At 44.1% G+C, this 8,284-nt stretch overlaps 1 long non-coding RNA gene across 1 annotated transcript; it reads left to right on the top strand.

Moving 5' to 3' along the window:
* The first annotated feature begins 2,570 nt into the window (after positions 1 to 2,570).
* Positions 2,571 to 7,718, top strand: LOC133258545 (uncharacterized). The gene is made up of 2 exons (XR_009740075.1): positions 2,571 to 2,833; positions 7,445 to 7,718. It is a non-coding gene; the product is annotated as an uncharacterized LOC133258545 (long non-coding RNA).
* Positions 7,719 to 8,284: the final 566 nt, after the last annotated feature.

Below are 8,284 nucleotides of genomic sequence, written 5' to 3'. Positions count from 1 at the left end.
CTGGCATTCCACAATCTAGCTCCAGGGGCAAAGTAATTGGTGACCCTTGGTCTACGTAAACACTCTGAATAACAAAGATCACAAAAGGGACATTAGAGAGACATTCAATTTAAATTGCATGTTTCTAGGCTGCTGGTTCTCAAAGACAGAGCTTCAGAACCATATGGGGCAAAGAACATCTTGGAAATGGGAAAGGTTCAGAAGGAAGTATGTAAGGGGGATTATGGTAATTAGACTTGTGGGATTTAGCTGGTAATTCAGCCTTTGCTCCCCCTACCCCTTACTCTTCAGTGATCTGGAGTTGACCCTCTGTGGACTGAATCACTTGGACTCCCAGGAGGAGGTATTTTCCTGTCTTGTTTGAGTTGCATTTCTGGAAGTGACGCCTACCTTCCACAGCACCGGCTGCTGTCCTGGGCCCCTCCTCTGTGGCCCCAGCTTTCCTGGCCTTTCCCCTTCAGCCCTGAAGGTGATAGTGGCTTCCTCTGTTGATAACCCCCAGAGGCTCAATTTCTCTTATAGATTGCTTTTACCCTGCCTTTCTTTACCTTTGTGGACAGTCCCTTCTTTAAAATCTTCTGAACCATTTAAATTGGATTCTGTTCCCTTGAATGACACAGGAGTGTTCGGTAATTTCTAAGTGGCAACAAAGTAATTGAAGGGTAGGGACTACATAGTCTTACAATCCCTAACACACCCTCTATGACACTTCAAATGCAGTGCAATCTTAGTGTATCTGTTCAAAAGTTGTTGATGAATTATAGGCTCTGTGCAGAGCTGTTTGCATCCTATGGCAATTGGATCCACCTCCGCCTTAAGAAGGTCGTTTCTCAGTCTTTGAGGTTTCCAGTCATGTTCAGAGAGGATGCTGGAGGAACAGAGCTTCAACCTTGCAAGGCACAAAAAGGGGGTTTGTATTTGTTATTGTTTAATGGGACTGGTAGAGAATACAGTGAGGGAAAGATTAAGGTCAAAATTATTTGAAAACTGATGTTCTCTAGTCTGCAACAAATGAAACCACTCGTACATATTTGTCTTGCTGGGACTATGGAAGTCCTTGGAGATGATCCTCCACTTAACTTTGACTGATGCTGTCGAGTGTAATGAATGTATAAAGTAACATTTGCTGTACCGTTAGAAAAAAAAACAACACACCGCAGATATAAGCCACTCTCGAGTAAAATGGGTCGTTACCAAGCTACATGTTGACTGGCAAGATTGAAAATGTCCAGGATTACCAAGAATTGACCATTAGTGAAAACGTACCAAAAAGCTTTTAAAGTCACTTATCACATCTAATTATCTGATACCAGGTATAATTATGCTATTATATATAATTTTAGTACCATGGCCCATATGGTGTTAATTCACTCTACGTGCCATATTGAATTTCTAGTTTAAAATTATCAAATTCAGTAAGATGTATAAATGAGTACTCTAATGCAGCTATTTTAAGAACCTTCTGAGAGGGCTATTCATTCATTTATTTGACTTTTTTTTTTTTTTCTGAGCACCCATTGTGTGCTATGTAAGGTGCTAGGTTCAGGCAACGCAGTGACAAATACTCTGTCCCTGAGGCACAGACAGTCCAAAGGAGAGCAGGGTTGGGAAGAGACAAATGATTCCTAATAGGGGGTCGTGCATAGTGGAGGGAGTGAGCTGGCATCTCTGGGATGGGCTGGGGGATAGCTGAAATCATAGCGGAGATCGTTTCTAAGTTCTCTAGCTGCTCTGTGGCACGTGCGGTCCTCCTGGACCAGGGATTGAACCCAGGTCTCCTGCATTGGCAGGCGGACTTTCCACCCCTGAGCTACTGAGGAAGCCCAGGAAAACAATTTTAATGGATAAAATAAGTACAAATTATTGTTAATGCTACAGAGGAAATAAGGTATGTGTTGAGATGTGTGGGCCAGGAGAATGGACTTCGTGTGGGATGTTCCGAGAAGACCTCTCTAAGGAGTTGTTTTGGAAGGAAAGACATGAAAGCTAAGAAAGAAGCAGTCATACACAGAGCTGGGTGAATGTTCTAGGTGGAAGAATATTCCAGAAAGATATTTAGGTGATATTATGCCCTGAGGTAGGTGAACAACTAGACCTCCTCCAGAAATGGAAAGACCAGTGAGACTGGAGCATAGCAAGAGGGGAGGGTGATCCAAGATGGTGCTGGAGGGGTTAACAGGAGCCAGATCACAGGAGACCAGGAAGGCCAGGGCAAAAGGGTCGGAGGTTCATGGGAGATGCTCTAGGAAGGTGTTTAAAGGCCCTGAGCGGTGAGGATGACCTGACGTAGCCCTGGCTGCTAGGTAGAGACTGGGTTGCAGATAGATCAGATTGAAAGCAGGAAGACCAAGCATGTGGTGTCTGTCCAGGAAGGAAGTCATGGTGGCTGGGACTGAGAAGACGTGACAAGAAGTAGGTACAGCTCTGCTCTGCCTTCCGACAACATTGCTGTGCAATGAGGTGACCAGCATTTAATCACTGATGTCTGCTAGCTTTATGACCTGGACAACCAGGTCCGTGATGAAGCCTTTTACTAAAATGTAGAAACACCGGGTGGAGTGGAACAGGACATAAGACATTTACACTTTAGAAATACAGTCTTTATTGCCATTTGGTGGATTTACTAAGCTTTGCGGGGGGTGTGTGAGATGTGGGGAATTTTAGGGAGACTTCTAGAAGTCTAAAAGATTCTACGTTCTGAGGTTAAGAAGGTTCCAATAACACGCTGGGAAAAAGAACTACAATAGGGATGGAGGCAGCTGAGAGACGAGGAGAGCCAGGTAAAGCGATGGAAGATGGTGCAGTGCAGAGAAGGATTTGGGACACTGAGAAGGTATGATGATAGCTCATGGAATGAAGAAACAGGTGAGCCTGATAGAATGGCCAGCAAGGAGGTAGAGAGACCCAAGGAGCAGGGAGTGGACAAGTGCCAGGGCTGGCCAGGAGCCCTCGACACAACCTTCTGAGCGGTACCTACAGATTTAGCAATCATCTCACCAGGGACACTGGCGAGAGTAGCTGAAGAGGGATGGGTGGAGGCAAAAACGAACAGTTGGTGAGGAAATGACAGAGTCGAGTTGAATCCTTCAAGCAGTCTCGTTTGAAAGCAAGGTTGGCTTGAAGTGCTAAAACATGGAGCAAATTGCAGCGTGAATGCACATGCTGAAAGGAATGAGTCAGTGGTCAGGGAGCACATGAAAAGAAGAAGGATTGATTGGCAGAGAAAGGCCGAGAAGACAAAGAACTTCTTAATATAGCAACATCCCTCATGGGTAGCACCTACCCAGTAATTTCTAGTCACTTTACCTTGATTTTCACATTTAATCCCCACAAGAACCCAAGAGGTAGAAACTATAATTATCTACATTTTACTGATAAAATAGTTGAAATTCAAATATTTTGCCCAGGGTTTCTGAAGCTAAAAATCAGTAACACCAAGATGCAGGTTTCGTTCAGCCACAGGAGCTGCCTCTTAAAACCCTGAGCTGTGCTTTATTCCCACTCTGTCAGCTCTAAGCCCAGTGGAAACCAGCAAGTCTGTGTGTTCCCATTAGCTCCACATCCATTAAACATACCTTTCAGGGTTCAACCTTTCCACTCTTCCACGTATTGCCCACCACCATCCTAGGCACCCTTGGGGTGTAAACCAAAGCTGGGAGAACCAAATCCAGGTGTTTGGGCAACTCTTTCTCCAGGGCTGACTTGTCTAGGGAAGAAAGTATCTATATTAAGAGAACTCATTCATTTTCTTGACAATGATGCTGCTGCCTTTTTTTCCCTTCCTGGGCTTCGCTTCCCTTTCAACCTCTTCCTGACGATCTACATCCAGTTCAGCTCTCCACACCAGGTCTCTGCCTGCAATCTTCTCTCAAAGCAGGTCCTTTCCTCTATGTAACTGTCCAGCTAAAAAGCATGCCAGGGTTCTTCAGGCTTAGATGAAAAAGAGGCCGAAGAGTCATCACATCAAAATATCCACCAAGTCCCTCTCAATTAAGCTGTATGGGGACCAAAGCCCAGAACAGGTCTAGGGTTTATTTTTCATCTGCTGGCTTCATCCTTGGTTTGTTTCAAGCTTCATGTGGAACTGCTAATTGATACTGGGCATCTGTACACCCTTTGACTTTACCTCCTTTTAATCTCAATGTATTCCCTTATTACTAGCCCAGATGAAGCGTGAAATCTTACACTATTCTCTAGTACAGTGTTTTCCAAAGTGTGACTCACAGATTGTTGGGGCTGCCATGTGTGTGTGTGTTCAGTTGCTCAGTGGTGTCCCAGTCTTTGAGACCCTATGAACTGTAGCCCACCAGGCTCCTCTGTCCACGGAATTTTCCAGGCAAGAATACTGGATGGGTTGCCATGCCCTCCTCCAGGGGATCTTCCCGACCCAGAGACTGAACCCACAGCTCCTGCGTCCTCTGCCTTGGCAGGTGGATTCTTTACCACTGGCGACCCTGGGAAGCCCCCAAATAGCAGTGTGTGGTTTGTGCCAAGTCTCTCCATTCGTATCTGACTCTTTGCAATCCCATGTCCTGTCCATGGGATTCTTCAGGCAAGAATGAATGGATAGGGTTGCCATTTCCTCTTTCAGGGGCTCTTTCCCACCCAGGGATTGAACTTGTGTCTCTTACATCTGCCTTGGCAGTCAGGTTCTTTATCACTAGCATCACCTGGGGCTGCCATAAATCAACCCAATCAAAATCTCTGTAGGTGGAGCAATTCTAACTTCTGGGTAATTCCACCCTCTGGTGTATGAAGACTTCCTGGCCCCTTCTCAAGATCCTGGGTTTCCTGACTGGCAAGCCATGGATAGCAAATAGGGCAGTTCGTCTGCCCAGGTACCGATGAGCCCGTCCAGATTCAACTATCTTGGGGCACCCTTGTCTACGCTGCTGGGTTCAGTTCCACGTGCTTTCCAACTTGTCTAGCCTTTGGAGTATTAATTATTTTCCTAGGCTCTGGTAATAGCCCAGCTTTCAATTCCAAGTTATTTAGCTTCATTTATGCCTCTGATTGTTTGCACTTCACATCTGCCCCAAGGAGCGAGTCTGATCTTATTTTTTCTAGTAACCGTTCATGTCTGTGGCAGGGTCATACCCATATCAGAAGCAAAAATTACACTGGAAAAATACCGATGGCATCAGATCAAAGCTAAATAATAGCTGGTGCATTATTGTGAAAGCACGAACAATGATTTTTTTTTCCTGAATAAATGTCCTTTAATATCAGGTCTACCTCAATTACTGAAGATGTTAATTTCTCATATTGCTTTCTTTCACTGGAGGATTTGAATGTTAAGCTTGAAAAGGCCAACCAAGCTGCCATAGTAACAAGGCTAACCAGGGGCCAGATGATTTCTGGTTTTTAGATCTTACAGACTGCCAGTCTTACATGTCTGCAGCAGGGAATAAAAATTAGGAAATGCACTGGAGTGTAAACACCTAAATTATGACATATAAACACCTAAATTATGAATGTTCTATATATAGGAATGCACTGTGCCGAGTCCCAAAGCGTGGGTGAAACGCTTTCTCTTTTCCTTTGAGAGGCGCGGTAGACGCACGGAGGAAGGTGCCTCCTCCTCTGTGCCAGGTGTCCAGCACAGCTGTGGAGGGAGTCCCCTGCCCCAGGGACTCTTCTCATTGTCAGGGGAGTGTCTTTCCTGACTATTCTGAAAGTGGGAATGTGTACTCACAGTTCCTATTCATGAGTAAATTTTCCCCTAAGAATGGTAAATGGATTAAAATCATGCCCGTCCACACAATTCCTTTTAATCCAAAACAGCAAAATTATTTCTCTTAAATTTTGCCCATACTGTGATTAAACAGTCGTCGGTGGGACTTGCCTGGCTGCCTGGTGGTTAAGACTCTGCCTTCCAATGCAGAGGGCACGGTTCAAAACTGGGCTGGGAAACTACAGACCCTTGGTTGGGAACTACAACTTCAGTCCCTAGTGCTGCAAGGTACAGCCAAATTTTTTAAAATAGTAATAAAATAAGCAACATTAAGGGCTTCCCTTGTGGCTCAACTGGTAAAGAATATACCTCCAATGTGGTCCCTGGGTTGGGAAGATCTCCTGGAGGAGGGAAAGGCTAACCCATTCCAGTATTCTGGCCTGGAGAATTCCACAGACTGTATAGACCATGGGGTCACAAAGAGTTGGACATGACAGGGTGACTTTCACTTTCTTTCAAGCAACATTAAAAAATTGGCTGAACTGACACATATAACATGTTTTTCTGTATGATTTGAATTATAAATTTCAATAAGTATAAACTTATATGTGAACTTCTGGAACAAATCCTTATATAAATTGAAAATTTCTCCTACAGAGGGTTCAGGTGACAACGCTTCTATCAGAGATAGTCACTCCATTGTTTCATACACAGTAGCGTGACTTGGTTGTAGGCATTTTGATTCTCAAGTAACAAACACATTTTCAATTTCATTTGACTTATTTTCGATGAAAGTGCCCATCTTTCATTCATTAAAATATTAATACTCAGAATCAAAGCAACAGAAGATATTTTAATCAACAGATAAGTTAATAAAAGATGAAACCAGTGTGCAATTTTTGAATATGTAACCAGTTTGCAAAGGAATGATAGAAGCCGGTGTATTCTCTGGACATCGTAAATTCAGATTCAGGCCTCAGACTCTGTCACTGGGTGTCTGAAGACCAACAGTCAGTGTGGATGATAAGGACTCAGCATGGTGGTAGTCACCCCCTGTAGGAGTTAGCCCTTCATAACTCACAACATTCTGTCATATGCATCATCTCCTCGGACATGCAAAAGGCAGGGGTTTCCTTCCCAGTGATAAGAATATCAGTCCCAGAGAAAGCAAATGACTTGCGCAAGTCCTTAGATATATGTGGACAAACTCAAAGCTCTTCTGCCTCTAAGCCCATCATTCTACTATTTTGCATTTTTGTGTTAGGGGAAATATCTGACACAAAATACACATGACTTTTCAAGACTTATGGTGAGCATTTATGGGAAACAAACTTTACCTCTCTATTTTCATTATCTTCATGTAAAAAAAAATCACATTCTATCTTCTTTCCTCTGTTATTATAGAGAACAAATGAAATGATGTGAAACAATGAAAAAACTGTGAAGTGTTGATTGCTCGGTTATGTTCAACTCTTTGTAACCCCACGGATTAGCCCACCAATCTCCTCTGTCCACGGAGTTCTCTAGGCAAGACTACTGAAGTGGGTAGCCGGTCCCTTCTCCAGGGGACCTTCCTGACCCAGGGATTGAACGTGGGTCTCCTTCATCGCAGGTGAGTGCTTTACCTCTGAGCCACTAGGGAAGCCCCCCAAAACTGTGAAGCACAGTCCAAAGGAGAGCGAGGCTAACTCTACTAGTCTTCATAAAATGTTTTTATTTCACTACTGATGATTGGGTTTTTTTTTTCTTTTTAAAAATTTATTTACACAGGACAAGAGAACTGGAAAATGTATTCAGAACAGTGTCAGCATCAGCGAGGCCACGGGTCGGTTTCAGGAAGGGCTGATCTTTAGCTCCTGTCACCTACTGTGGCCAGTTGGATTTGCTCTCTGTCCTGCTAACAGAGCACATGGACACCAAGCAAGGGATCTGCTGCGGCAGGTGGCCAGAGCCCCAGGCCGTCCTCTAGACTGCTGACATGTGTGGTTTGAACTCCTTTGCCCAAACACAGACTAAATGATAAAATACATATCAGTGTGGGCTACCTGGTATTTTTCTCTGTCATCTTTGTAATCAAGCATGATTGAAGAAGCACGAAGTAGCAGGTGACCCACACAGCGTCACCAGCTGCACATGCTGGGCCTGTGCTTTCAAAGGTAAACATCAATATCCATTTACTGAAAATTGGCTGAAAGTCCTTACCTGTCCCTTTAAGTCGTGATCATCTTAATTTCATTTGTGTGGACTGTGGGTTGCGTATATGTGCTGTAGGTGACCCAGGGAGACTCAAATACATATATAGCATGCTTGTATATATACACACATGCATGCATGCATACAGGCACACAGAGACATAGATACACACTTGTCCTACACATGTATATACATATAAATATATGTGACGTATATACATATAAATAAATGTGTGTGCATATGTATATAGGAGTGTCCTAGGTCCCTCAGGTGGTAAAGAGTCTGCCTGAAATGCAGGAGACCTGGGTTGGGAAGATCCCCGGGGGAAGGGAATGGCAACCCACTCCAGTATTCTTGCCTGGAGACTTCCATGCACAGAGGAGCCTGATGGGCTACAGTCCACGGGGCCACAAGAGT

The sequence above is a fragment of the Bos javanicus genome, chromosome 12, assembly GCF_032452875.1.
Source record: "Bos javanicus breed banteng chromosome 12, ARS-OSU_banteng_1.0, whole genome shotgun sequence".
Classification (NCBI taxonomy): domain Eukaryota; kingdom Metazoa; phylum Chordata; class Mammalia; order Artiodactyla; family Bovidae; genus Bos; species Bos javanicus.
This window is presented reverse-complemented; position numbering and strand designations above follow the sequence as displayed.